The following is a 13,880-nucleotide window of genomic DNA, read 5'->3' as shown; positions in this document are numbered from 1 at the left end:
CCCCCATAGGCTCATATGTTTGAATGCTTGAACCCCATTTGGTGGAACTGTTTGGGGAGGATTAGGAGGAGTGGTCTTGTTCGAGGAAGTGTATCGCTGGGAGTGGGCTTTGGGGTTTTAAAAGCCCACACCATTCCCAGTTGGCTTTCTTTGCCTTGTGGTTGAGTCTCAAGATGACCTCTCAGCTACTACCCCAGCACCATGCCTGCCTGCCTGTGGCCATGCTCCCCACCACAGTGGTCACGGACTCACCCTCTGAAGCCCCAAATAAACTCTTTTTTCTATAAGTTGCCTTGGCCATGGTGTCTTATCACAGCAATAGAAGAGTAATAAGCACACCAGTCAGAGATCAGGACAGTGCAGTATTTGCCTGTGAGGTGCATGTAAGGCCTGATCCTGAGGGCATATCCTCCCTGGGTTCGCTAGATGGCGCTATCCATAGTGCTAGCCTCTTCTCTCATCCCCGGGGGGCAGGTGGACACAGGGTGCTGGCAGCTGTGGGCAGAGGGAGGCGGCAGATCAACCAGCCATAATGGAATCCACGGGGAGCACCTGCAGAGTTTGGAGGTGAGGCTGCCTCCCCTCCAGCCCAGCATCCACCTCCCAGACCCAAAGCCCCTCCCTTGATCAGAGGGTCCTGGTGCTGAGAGGCAGCCTGTTCAGAAAGTAGTGCAAAAGAACCCCATGTTTTCCCTTGCATGGCCCAAACCCGGGGCGCAGCGTCTGCAATGCAAGCACATGACTCTGCAGAGCCACACTTGCCTCGGTTTCCCCACTGTGCAAAGCAGATAATAACCATGACTGCTTGACTTCCATTAAACCATTAGCTTTACCCAGCCCCCATCACACACACACACACACACACACACACACACACACACACACACACACACACCACTGTATAGCAATGACCTCTCCCAAGGAGCAGTGGGAAGTGGACAGTGACCCCAGCTAACCTGACAGAGAAACCTGAGGATTTCTTGGAATTCTTGAAGAAGAAGAAGAAAAATCTTTGGCCACGCTCGAGTGCAGGAACTGAAGCAAAGCAAGCCCCAGGACCAGGGTAGAGGAGCCCATACCAGAACCTACCCCTTAAAGTTTAGGAAGCCAGCGGCCCCATGGCCGGGGTACCTCACACATTAGGTGCACATTATTTTCAGGCCCAGCCTGGCCCAGCCTGGCACCGCTGCACCAGACATTTTGCTCCAGTAAGTTTACCAGGGATTCCTGGGTTGAGTCTGTGGACCCCTGACTTGAGAAAAGCCTTCAAAACGGAGGCCAACTGAGGCAGAGTGCGAGTAAAGAAATCCCAAGATCTCCAATGCAGCCTGGGGGCTCCGTCTCCAGGAAGCCCCCCTGCTTTCCTCTCCAGCCGACCCATGAGGCCAGGAGAGGCTGGACGTTGGCTTTTGTGTCCGTCCACAGGTCCAGCACGGTACTCAGTGACCATCTGTGCACTCAAACAATACTGGCGGGCACTTGTCACCTGCAGTGGCCCTGCGGGCCTCGGGGTCCCACAGAGGACTGGGTGGCCCTCAAGTGCATACAGTTCTGAATGACCAAAGGTGACTGGCAGATGGTAGCCTTGGCCAATAGCACCTCCATGCCCCACACCAGGGGCTCTGGACAGGAGGTGCCAGTGAGGGTAGGGATGAGGAACGCATAAGCTCTACCTTCCTGCTAACTCACATGGCCTCTGTTGAACCCCTTTGGCAAGGCTGCTAAATTCAGCCTGGTGGGAGAACCAGAGCCAGGGGCGGGGGCTGCCTGGGTCCCCATGTACTGTGATTCTGCTGTCTCGGGGCGGGGGGACATTGAGATTTGCTGCCTTTAAAGAGAGAAGTCTGAGGAACCGGCAGGAGTCCCTTGGGCAGCCACAGTTCCCAAAAGGCTGAGACCCCGCACTTGGAAGGAGACACGGAGTTGAGTGACGGACAGTAGGTGGTGGCACCACATCAGCTCATTTATCCTGCGCTGTCACACCACTCTTCCCTGGACACTCGCACAGCGGTCAAGTCACAGCCACAGGTCCCCATAGACCAGTGGAAGGGGCCACGTGGCAGAGGCAGCTAGCAGTAAGTGCAGGAGGAGACGGGCCTGAGTTGGGGTTCTCAGCCCCCCGGGAGCCACCGGGCAGAGGAAGCGCACTTCTGAGGTCTGCTAGGAAGCCGCAGAGCCCCTTACAGGGTGCCTGCACTAAGTCCCCATCATCTGCACCATAGGTGCCACTTGCCGGCCACTTGTGCACCAACGACACAGACAGCCCACCCTGCATGCATTCTTTCTAACGTCAAACACGGTCCCCCACTCACACCCCCCACAGCAAGAAGAACACCTGGTCTTGTTAAAATGCAAGATCTTGTTCCAGGCCTGGCCTGTGGGCTGACTCCGTCTCTGATCAAGACCCAAGGGTGACTCTCGTGCGTATAAACAGAAGGCCAGGGAATCTACCCCCTGAACACTCCAGCCTCCAGGGCCTTGGGCCGGCTAGAGGAGGTTCCTGCCACTGTGGCTGCACACGAGCACCGCCCAGGGACTTTTCAAAGCCATCTTGCTCAAGTCTCACACCATCTGGGGGCAAGCTTGGCACAGGCATTTCTTGAGGGTTTCCAGATACAAAGGAGTATCAGGACGTCCCCTGCAAGGTTCCTGACTGCACCCAGACCCCTGTGAGGCTACAGCCATTGCCGAGGGCCCAAGAAGCCCATGGGCCAGCCAAAGGAACTCTGGGACAGACCTGGACTGGGCTGGCTTCTGAGGCCCACCTTTGCCTTTGCCCCTAGTCCAAAAGAAGTTAGCCCGGGCCTCACTCCAGTCCCTTTACGCATGGGGAATAGGTTTCACCATTCCTCATCCTTCTCCATTCAAGCAAGAAAACAAGCACCTTCTAATTACAGACCTAATCAACTCAGCAAAGCGCCTCGTAGCCAGACAGAGCAAGTGACTCACTGTCTCCTCTCCGACAGCCCTTGAAAGCCTCTCAATTCCCACGTCAAGCCAGGTGGTGTGAGGGCAGGCCCAGGGATCCAAGCTGCAAGTCTACTGGAACGTTCTCTCCTGCCCAGAGGGGAGAGAAACTATTTCCATGCCTGGCTTTCCCCGGCTCTGTGGAGCCACCTGTGAGGAGTTCTCCTGGCCTGAAAGGAATTGAAGTTGGGTGAGCAGACCATACCCACTGCCTTCAGAGCTATCGAGAACTTCAGGGTGAGGGCGGGCATGGAGGGCTGCCTGGCAGAGGTGAGCCCCGGAAGCCCTTTGCTAGCCACTTAAATGGATGAGTTTCAGGCTGGCCAACGGGCCAGAGATGAGGCAGCCAGAGTGACCATGTGTAAGAGTTCCCCTTCCACTGTGCCTCACCACAGCCTTACCCTTCCCTCGAGGCTCAGCCACGGTGCCCATTCAGCAATCTTCTGTTTCTGATTATGAAGTGGCCCATCCTGCTGCCAGACTCGCACTGGCTGTCCCTCCCGGGCCCAGCACAGATGGCTCTGCCTTGGGGTGTTCCCACGATGTGTCCACACCCCACCCATGACCATCCGGGCCCCATTTCCCTGTGTTCTCTCCCGTGGCTGCAGGTCCTAGGCCCACGACATGGGAGACAGCTTGGGATATGGAATCAAGAATATGCTCGGTCTCCCATCTATGAGAAAGCTTCTAGGCTTCTCTAAGCCGGTCCCCTCAGCCATAACCAGGTGGGTTTCTCCTTCCTCCTCCCTGTAAGGCTGTGTCAGGGCTAAGTAAGACGAAAGCTAATATGTGTGCATTCCTGGAGCAGTACCAGATATGGCCATGTGACCTGTGACATACCCCTGCCAAATGGTTCCGCGGTGGTCCCTGATTCTGACCGTGGTCTCTGACCTAAGGCTGCAGAGTCACCAGCACACACCAAAGCTCTTGCTGAGGCGTGACACACGCAGACCCCAGGCTCTGGGGCTGTGACAGGTGACACCCGGCAACTTTCACACCTTGTGTGCACATGTCGATCTGGGGGACACAGAGACCGGTGAGAAAATTCCAGCCCCTCACTCCAGCTAGTCAACCACTTCACAGAGCTCTGCCAGAGACACCGTGTGGTGTGCAAACACATCCTCCTATCTATGCCCTCGGCCTGCTGTTCCCCTGGGACCACACACCCCCCCCCCCCAATGAAGTTCACACACAGGCTTCCATTTCAGCTTTGATCTCTGGGGAATCTGGGCCCAGAGGAGAGAAGTCATTGTTCCGCTTCTGTGCCCCTCCAACATCCAGAGCACGCTCATGTTGACAGCTCCAGAGTGTCAGGAGGGAGGGGTGAGGAGCCCCACACCTAGCCAAGAGCCAGCTCCCCTCCAGCTGTTGACAGGAGCAACCGTTCTGTCTTTGTAAGCCTCGGGACCACAGCTGCTGACTGCAACACGGACACCTGACTGTAGGAAATGTCGTAGGGGGATGCATGGCAGGGCGGCTCAGAACAAGCGCGTGGAGATGTGAGCCGGGTGGACTGCGGAACAGAAAAAAACGATAATGGCCCTGGGTGTGGAGATGCCTCCAGCAGGCGTGTGCTGGAGTTTGGTCTCAACACCACACAACAGCGGCGGCGGCAGGCAGCCAGGGCTGAGAGGCTCTGGGGATCTGACAGAGTCGAGAGAATAAGATATGTAGCAAGTTGCCTATGGCTGCAAGACACCCTGGGGAAGGACAAGAGGGTCGGCAGGTTTGGCAGGTGGGTCATGAAGAAGGCCCCCTCTTCCCGTCCCTGCAGGGAGTTTAGTGCCACTGTATGCGTCCGGTAGCACAGCCAGCACCGGCTCTAGCCACTGTGGTGTCCCGGCTACGTTTCCTGTCGCTCTGATCAAATGTCTGACAAGAGCGACTGGAATGAGAAAGAGCTTTCTTGACTCACAGTTGGAGCGCCCAGTCCATCACGGCAGAGAAGGCAGGGCATCAGGGGCTTGAAGCAACAGGTCACATTTCTTCCACAGCAGAGAGGCAGTGCTTGGAGAATACTGCCCTCCACTTACAAACGCTGGCCGGGCTAAGAGACTCTCCCCCCCCCCCCGGAAGTCCTGGGACTGAGAATGGCTGCCGCAATGGAGAGAGGATCCGGACCGCAGCATTGCCTTACTCTGCATGCTGTGTGGCATCTTCACGTCCACACCTGCACTTGTGCAGGCCGGGGCCACTGTTCTGTCCTTTCCCGCTCTTGTGTGCCTTTCGTGCTTCCTGGTGCCCAGGGAGGACAAGAGCAAGGTGGAGCGGGGACGCTGGGGTGTAGTTTGGTCCTGCAGTGGTCCCCTTAAAGACTCAGCCCTTGGCTGCCAACCATCAGCTTCGTTGGACCCAGGTCCGGGATAGATGCTGACTGCAGGGTCAAGTTGCTGCACTATCCATGAGCAGGCTGGGCCTCACTCATGGGGAGCCTGCACCCCACCCTGTGGCTGGACCCACGCTGTGGGCACATTCTCAGGAATGTGCCCTCCTCATTTTCCTGTCAGGCTCTAACTTGATGCCTCAGAGGCGCTAGACAGCAAGGCAGGGTGGGAACGGGAGAGCAGAGCAAGGTTCCAAATGGTCAGCTGGGACGGGAGCCTTATCCTTCAGGGGCCAAGGGGGACAGTGAAGCCTGTTCCAATGGACAGGTCTGGATCCTCAGACGTCTGAGCCCAGCTACCTGCTCCCAGCACCAGCTCTCTCGGGTGGGCTCCTACCCAAAGAAGAGGCAGGGGGCAGCAGTATTTCTCTTCCCAGTACACCTGGCCCAAAGCGACTCTAAGGCGTAACTCTCCATCCCAGAGACACTAAGCGGGCAACTTGAATGACAGTTTCAGAGGGTCAGCTGGCTATCAGGCTGGCCTTAGACACAGCCAACCCCTTCCCAGCAGAGAACAAGACAACAGCCCAAGGAAGGGACTGTCTCATGCACATCTGGGAAGCGAGAGTCAGGCATCCTCTCTATAACTCTGAAGGAGAGAACTGTCTCGGGCAGGATTACCACGCACAGAATTCCAGGGCCCTTCCCAGATTCTAGAGTCCACAGTTCTAGGCATTTCTAAAAAAACGCAAAAGTAGCTTTCAACTAACCTTGCTGAAGTTTAAATGTTTGTTATTAGAAATTGGAGGAAGCCACAAGCTAGGCATCAATGTAACTTGACTCATGTAAGCCTGGCTCTCCTATAATACAGAATGCTCCTTTCTCAGATGAGGACACCAAGTCCTGGTCCCCAGGACCTGCATTCAGTGCTCAGGCTGGCAGCGATGTGCAGGTGAGCCCCGGCCTGCCTTCCCCCACAGCCCTCCAACACCCCTCTAAGTGTCCTAGCAGGAACAAGACCCCCTCAAGAGCACGAAGGATAGGATGAAGGCTGACGCTCTGCCCACATGGACACGTGGGCAAAGGTACATTCCCGAAGCAGTCTGCACATGGTTTTAGAGGCTTGGGGACTCACAGAGGGTTGTCCATGGTCCCCAGGCAGAGAGACCAGGACTTCTGGAAAAACTAGGACAAAAATGGCCCTGGGGGTGCATTTTGCATAAGTACCCAGGGTTCTGTCAGAAGGTGTAGGGGAGGCATCCGCCGGCTCCCTGCCTCTGCCAGTTTGGGGAGGGGGTCTGCTTTCTGAGCAGCACCAGGCTTCTATTTTTTAACCTACTCAACAAAACCGGAGTCTATTTTTAGCTCAGCAAGCTGCAGGACATCACAATTAGCAACTGAAAATTACACATCCTGCCTGTCTCTCCTCTGCCGGCTGGGCAGGGATGCTCCAGGATGGAGCTGGGGCCCAGCCCTGTGCCCCTACCCTCAAGGGCACAAAGCCAAAAGGGCAGATTCAGAGGCCACCGTCGGGGCTATGCTGGCTGCTTGGACGTAGGTAGAGGGCACCCGAGCCCAGCTCTGCCAGCGACCCGACAAGATGGCTCCCAACTGCTCTTCCCAGAAATCATTTGCTCTGGGCTGGGGCAAGGAGGGAGGTGTTAGAGCCTCTTACTCCTTGCTCAATAATGAAAGGCTTGTTTGAATGCTCACTGCATACACAAGCAGCTGCCTGGAGCCAGTACAGACCTTTCTGTAAGCCTTCAGTGGGCCAGAGAATTTGCCTCAGAGGCTTTGGGCCTCTGTCACAGCTCCCAGACGGCTGCCATCAGGTTGCTGGCAGGGCCACCGCTCTCTAGAATACAGTGGCCCCAAAATAGAACTAGGAATCTGAGCTGGACACTGTGAAAGCACAGAAAAAGGCTCGGCCTGTTGGGTAAGGCAAGGAGCGCAGACTCTGTCACTCATCCTTGAAGGGAGGGGCTAAGAGCCAAGCGTCTCCTGGTTTAGAAACTACTGGACACTCACTGGGACAGTCAGCCCCCAACACGCACACACCCTTCCCCACCTTCTGCCCATCTTTAGAGTCAGTTCCTTCCTGCCAACAGGAGGCAAAAATGAGCCTTGTGCCGCCGCTGCCGGGCAGGGGTGGGGCACACCTTTAATCCCAGCACTCAGGAGGCAGAGGCAGCTGGATCTCAGTTCTGAGTTCCAGCCAACCTGGTCGTCCAGAGCAACGACATCCAGAGCTACACAGAGAAACCTTGTCTCGAAAAAACAAACCAAACAAGCAAATGACCTCACACCTACTCTCCAGCCAGAGTTCCCTCAGGACAGTGCAGAGGCAGGGACCTCCCCATCATCTCAGCTGTCCCTCTTTGTCATCTACTATTCCCTGACTGGGTTCACGGACCAGAAGAATTAGGGAAAGGAGGCACTGGTCGCAGAGAGGTCACTCCATCATGATCTGAGGTACCATTTGCATTGAGAGGCAGTGGGGATCTGACTGGCCGAGAGAGCCCCCCATGTGTGCAGGGTAGGAGCTGGGGACTCTGCTGAGGAAAAACGATCCACACGGGGCTACCTCCTGCTGCCCTGTGCTAACAACAGCTTTCTCATCAGTTCCCTGCCCCTCAATAGGCACGTCCTCAGTTCCCACTGGCTGAAGTTCCCATCTCCACTTGAAGCAGTGGCACTTGGGGAGCCTAGCCCAAGTCCTGAGTGAAGAACCCATGTCTCCGTCTCTCAGGGTATTACACAAGTTTTCACCTCAGGCTCTACCCAGCCCAACAGACTCCCTGACTCAGTTTTCCCTGAAGACTCTCTTCCCTCCTTCAAGCTCCAGCCCCAGGTCACGGTACTTAACTTTGAGATGAAATGTCTCCCTTAAGCTCTCTTATTTTCTGATTTATTTTTCTCTTACTGTTTAAGTGTATGCGTGCTCTGCCTGCATGTGCATGTGTGCACCACCTGTGTGTTCATGGAGGTCCGAAGAAGACACTGGACCCCCTGGAACTGGAGGTACAGACAGTTGTGAACCATCGTGTGGGTACTGAGAACCAAGCCCAGGTCCTCCGCAAAGGCCTTGAAGAATCCTTAACTGCTGAGCTAGCGGAGCCAGCTCCCCAGGCCCTCCCTCCCTTGAGCTCTGATTGATCCTAACTGCTGGGATCCACAGGGTCTAGCTACAAGCACAGCCTGGGCCTGAGCTGGCTAGGAGGAGGCAAACACCCCATTCTGTTGGGAGTCAGCACCTCCCCCTGTGACACGGGACAGTGCAGTGAAGCTCAGGCTGCCCCTGGCCGCTTTGACAAGGACAGCACACAGACATGGCTGCCTACTACACAGACTGAGAGCTGGTGCTCCCCTCCCCCTGGCCACACCTCTTGACACCCTGTGTGGAAGGCAGCCAGCTGGCCTGTGATGCAGATGGAGAGAACAGAGGTCGCCTCTGATTCCTGGCAGGGGGATCCCTTGACCCGTTAGACATCCTGTCCCAGGCATGGGGGCTCAGAGCGGCCGTGGCCTAGGATGACCACTTGGCTCCTGTCTGTATTAGGAGCACAGAAACAACACATCTCCTTCTCGGCTCATAGGCCTCTCAAGTGGTCACCTTCTCACTTTGACCCCCTGTGGTCGCTACGGCAAGAGAGTTCTTGGGAGAACAAGTCTGGCCCTCAGTCCGGTGACTGGGCTGTGGGAACTCCATGCCCAGTGGACATGAGATAGCAGGAGGGCTATGGGCCAGGCACTGGTTCCCACGTAAGCCAAGCTTCAAGTAGTCATGTTCGCAGTGCCATAAAGAAACGCCGCACTTGGGGCTGGTGAGATGCTCAACAGGTAAAGGCACTTCTGCCAAGCCCAAGGACCCGAGTTTGATCCCCAGGACCCACACAGCGGAAACAGAGAACCGACTCTTGCCGGCGTCTGACCTCCACGTGCATGCCATGGCACGTGTGCCTCATACATGCACACAAAAATAAATAAACGTCATTAACTGGTTTTTAAAAAAAGAAGGGTCACATTTGCCTTCACATGCTCTTAGAACAGGCCAGGGCCTGGCACAGGGGAGCAGGCTGGGTTCCCACAAGGAGGCGGCTGCCATGGGAACCAGAGTGCCAGCCGCAGCACCCAGTGCCTTCTCCACACAGGCAGGGCCTGAGCACAACATTGGTAATTAAAGCTTTGTTGCGGGCGCATGGTTCGTTTTTCCTCCTGGAATCCTTTCTATTACCATATTTACTATGAATTAACTAGAGGACTCTTGCCGTCTCCACTCTCCTAACCACAGAGTCTGCTACGTCAGAGATTTTTTCCTCCCTTTTCTCTCCCCCGCTTGTCCTTTGTGTCCATCAGCTTCTTCTGGTGGCCGCTCAGGGGACAGAATGTCATTGTCCACAAAGAACTACCCCATTATTGAGGTTTGAGAGGCATGGGGTGGGAGCAGGTGGGATTTCCAAGAATCCCTGGCCTTTCCCAGCAGGCGGGGCGGCTGCAAGCTTGCCTCCCACTACCCTGGGCTTGAGCAGTAGCAGCTCTTGGCCTAGGACCTCATCTCCTCTTCAGCTGAATCTGCAGGATTTAACGGCGTCCCTTGCATGAAGTTTGGCTTCCAGGACTTGAACTTCTGGAGCCAAACTGGTCACAGACATGGACAACAGGCAAGCAGGGTATCTTAACAATTGGTTGCTCTCTCTCTAGGCGTTTTCCCAGGGGGCTATGGAAGAGGGGAGAGAAATGATGTGGGGGGCATCCATATGGGGTCCTCTTTCCTAAACAGTGTCCTCTGAAGAAGGCTGGAACAGGACGTCCTGCTGCCGGTCTGAGCCTAGTGTGGGGGCTAGACTCTTGCCTGGATCCACCAGGAAGATGCCCTGTGCACACTACTGATAGCTTGGTCCAGACCACAGCCCAGCACAAGGATCATGGATGGCATAAGAGAGAGGCAATAAGCAGCCTGGGTCAGAGGGAAGAGCCCTAGGGAGGCTAGGCCGGAAGGATGGATGGGATGGGGTAGGGCAGGTGCTTCTGGGAGCTGTCAGCCACCCTCTCGGGCTGCCTGTGAATTCTGAATCTACAGAAAAGGAACAGGGGGTCCTTTCAGTTTTAAATGACACATAATGAGACTGAGGAAAGATTTTTTTTTCCTTTGTGTTTAAAAACAAATCATTCCACTCACTTCAATTTTCATCTTGGCAGATGTCCAGAGACACATCCCTGAGACCCATATGGCTTGGGAACAGGGAGCATTCTGTGTGTCGGTGAGTGGGAAGGGTGCTGGGGGGGGGGGGGCACCCACCTCTCTGCTGGGCCCTTGTCCAGAGGCTGTAGACTCTGAAACACGTCCAGAACTCGGGTTCCAGTCTTCCCATGCTGCACACACAGCAGCATTCCTGTGTGTCCAGGCCCTGGGGGTTTATCTGGGGCCAGTGGCAGCCGCCTCTGTCCTTCCCTAGGGCAGCTCACATCTTGGTTTCCAGGAAAAAGAACAAAATTCCAAAGGGCTGACACCATCAACCGAGGACTCACAGCTCACAGGTGATGCACAGGGTGTTTAAGACTTGTGAGTGTGCCTACCATCCTCAGGCACCCCTCACCTGGCCAACAGGAAGGGACTTGTGGGAAGGGTAGGGCAGCCTGAGGTGAAAGCAAGAAGGAGTGGTCAGATCCTGGGAGAACAAACCAGGTTGGGCAGCCCTCATGGGAATTCTAAATAAAACATAATTATGGCAAAGGAAACCAAGGGATGGACTAGCCAAAAGGTAAATAAATAGATTTAATTGAAGGGAGCAGAACTTCTTAAAGCCAAGAGCTAACTCTTTGGAACACAACTAAAAAGGTAAATCTTGCAATGGGGCACAGTGGTCCGTCCACACCTATAATTCCAACACTTGGGTCGGGGGCTGAAGCAGGAGGGTAATGAGTTCCAGGTCAGCCTGGGCCACATAGTGAGACTCAAGTCAAAAAAAAAACAAACCAACTTTCCTGGGACTGGGGTGGAAGTACAGATCAGTGGCCAGTGCTTGCCTAACATGTTCAAGGCCCTGGACAGGGAGAGAGCTCATCCACCCCCTGAAAATTCTAACCAACAAAAGGAAAGGAAGATGGAGGGAGGGAGAGAAGGGGGAGAAGCTTTTCACAAACCCCACTATGTACTTTAAATGATCTGAAAACTTCTGAACTGGAATCTTTCTAAAAAATTTCTAAAAAATCTTTCTAAAAGAGACTAATGATGTTTAGAACTTTAATAGACCAATAGTCGCTGTCCACGTTAGTAAGTCGATGGCAAGCTGAACCTCAGCGGGGAACAAAAGTGGGTCCTGGCTGGGGGTTCTAAAGTGAATTCTTTCAGGCCTTTAAGGATAAGAGAATTCTGTATGATATTTAAACTACTCGGAGCCAGCCATGGTGATGAAAGCCTTTAATCCCAGCACTCTGGAGGCAGAGGCAGGCAGATCTCTGTGAGTTCAAGGCCAACATGGTTTACATTGTAAGCCCAGAACAGCCAGAACTAAATAGATAGACCTTTTTCTAAAAGACAGAAGGAAGAGGAGGAGGAGGGGGGGAGGAGGAGGAGGAGGGAGAAGGAGGGAGAAGGAGGAGGAAGGAAGGAGGGAGGGAGGAAGGGAGGGAGGGAGGGAGGGAGGGAGGGAGGGAGGAAGGAAGGAAGGAAGGAAGGAAGGAAGGAAGGAAGGAAGGAAGGAAGGAAGGAAGGAAGGAAGGAAGGAAAGAAGGAAGGAAGGAAAAGAAGAAAGAAAAGCTAAGTAAATAAATAAACTGCTTCAGCTACACAATTATACAGAAAAGCATTCCTGGTCATCCTATGAAGCTAACATAGCCAAGACCTCCAGATGTGACCAACATCTGTAGAATGGAATTGTGGAGGACCTATAAATATAGGTGGAAAATACCCCAAGAAACAGCACAAATCGATAAAATGAACTCGGTAATTTTAAACATTTTAAAACACAGTAGAGTCTGACCCGGCAGGATTTATTCCAGGAAAGTAAGTCAACACATTAATACGCTCAGGAAGAAAGGCAGTTGATTGTTCTGTTAGATATAGGAAAGCTGTGATGAAACTCACATCCATTCTCAGTGAGTTCATCGCCAGTGAGTGCAGGCTTGGGTGATGACATGCAGCTGTGTGTACCACAGAGCGGATGGCAGGGAAATACTGCAGTCCTCAGAACAGAGAAGGCAGATCAGAAAGACCCACTGCCATGAGGAAATGTTGCTTTATGTCTTTTGGGAAACACAATTTTAAAAAAAAATTAGAAGGTACTTTAGAAATGGAGACGTTGTTCTTTCTTATGAATAGATAATATTCATTTCCTTGTTTTAGAAAGACAAGTTAAGAATTTATTCAAAATAGCTGGATGGTGGTGGTGCATCCCTTTAATCCCAGCATGCAGGAGGCAGAGGCAGGCAGATCTCTGTGAGTTCGAGGCCAGCCTGGTCTACAGAGTGAGTTCCAGGAAAGGCACCAAAGCTACACAAAGAAACCCTGTCTCGAAAAACAAAAACAAAAAAGAATTTATTCAAAATAAAGCCGAGGTGTGGGGGGGAGGTGGCAGGGCACACCTCTAATCCTAGCACTTCAAAGGCAGAGGCAACTGGATCTCTGAGTTCGAGGCCAGCCTGGGCTACAGAACGAGATCCAGGATAGCCAGGGTTACATAGAGAAACCCTGTCTTGAAACACCCAAAAACAAAATATAATAATAATAATAATAATAATAATAATAATAATAATAATAATAATAAACGAGTTCGGTGATCAGTTATCCAGCATATGTTTGTTAAACATCAAGGGCTTGCCTGTTTCCAGTTCCTCTGAGTGCAGGTTTCCCCCATACAGTAGGACAGGCACTGGGTGTTCTAGCCACGGTGAGATGAGGGTGGTATGTACATTTGCACGATTCTGTGTTGTGGTTTGTCTTCGGGTAACTATGTATGTTATGTGCATCTGTGTTTATCTCTGTGTGTACCTATGCATCTATATATTTGTCTCTGTGGCTGTCTGTCTCTCTGTATCTGTCTGCATACTTCTGGTGTATCTTTCCGTGTATCTATGACTATGTATCTCTGTGTCTGTGTGTCCTTGTCTGTGAGTCTGCATGTATAGCCCTGTGTCCCTGTCTATATCTGTATGTATCTCTTTGTATATCTATGTATGTGTGTATTTCACTGTGTCTGCATATCTTTATCTGTGGGTCTGTGCGTATCTCTCCACGTCTGTGTATCTCTGTGTGTCTGTTCATATATCTCTGTCTGTATGTCCCAGTTTGTATATTTCTGTGTCTTTGTGCATATCTAAGTATCTATGTGTATATTTCTATTTGTCTGTGTATCCCTGTCTATGTAATGTGTGTTTATATGTGTCTGTCTGTCTGTCTGTTATCTGTCTGTATACTTTGTGTGTCTCTTTATATAAATATAGGTGCTACTTCATACCTGCAATTTTGCTACTGTTATGAGTTGTAATGTAAACATCTGATATGCAGGATATCTGCTGTGTGACCCCCTCTGAAAGGGTCGTTCAACCCTAAGGGGTCACAACCCACAGGCTGAGAACCACTGACTTACTG

The 13,880-nt window shown here is 52.9% G+C and overlaps 1 protein-coding gene across 6 annotated transcripts in view; it reads right to left on the bottom strand.

Annotated features, from left to right (window-relative positions):
* The window catches only part of Rasgef1a (RasGEF domain family member 1A), a 92,702-nt gene that overhangs the window by 12,643 nt on the left and 66,179 nt on the right, over positions 1–13,880 (bottom strand). The gene's annotated exons all lie outside the window — the stretch shown is intronic.

This window comes from Peromyscus maniculatus, chromosome 3 (genome assembly GCF_049852395.1).
Source record: "Peromyscus maniculatus bairdii isolate BWxNUB_F1_BW_parent chromosome 3, HU_Pman_BW_mat_3.1, whole genome shotgun sequence".
In the NCBI taxonomy this organism is placed as follows: Eukaryota; Metazoa; Chordata; class Mammalia; order Rodentia; family Cricetidae; genus Peromyscus; species Peromyscus maniculatus.
The sequence above is the reverse complement of the archived record's forward strand: the minus strand, read 5'-3'. Positions and strand labels throughout refer to the sequence as shown.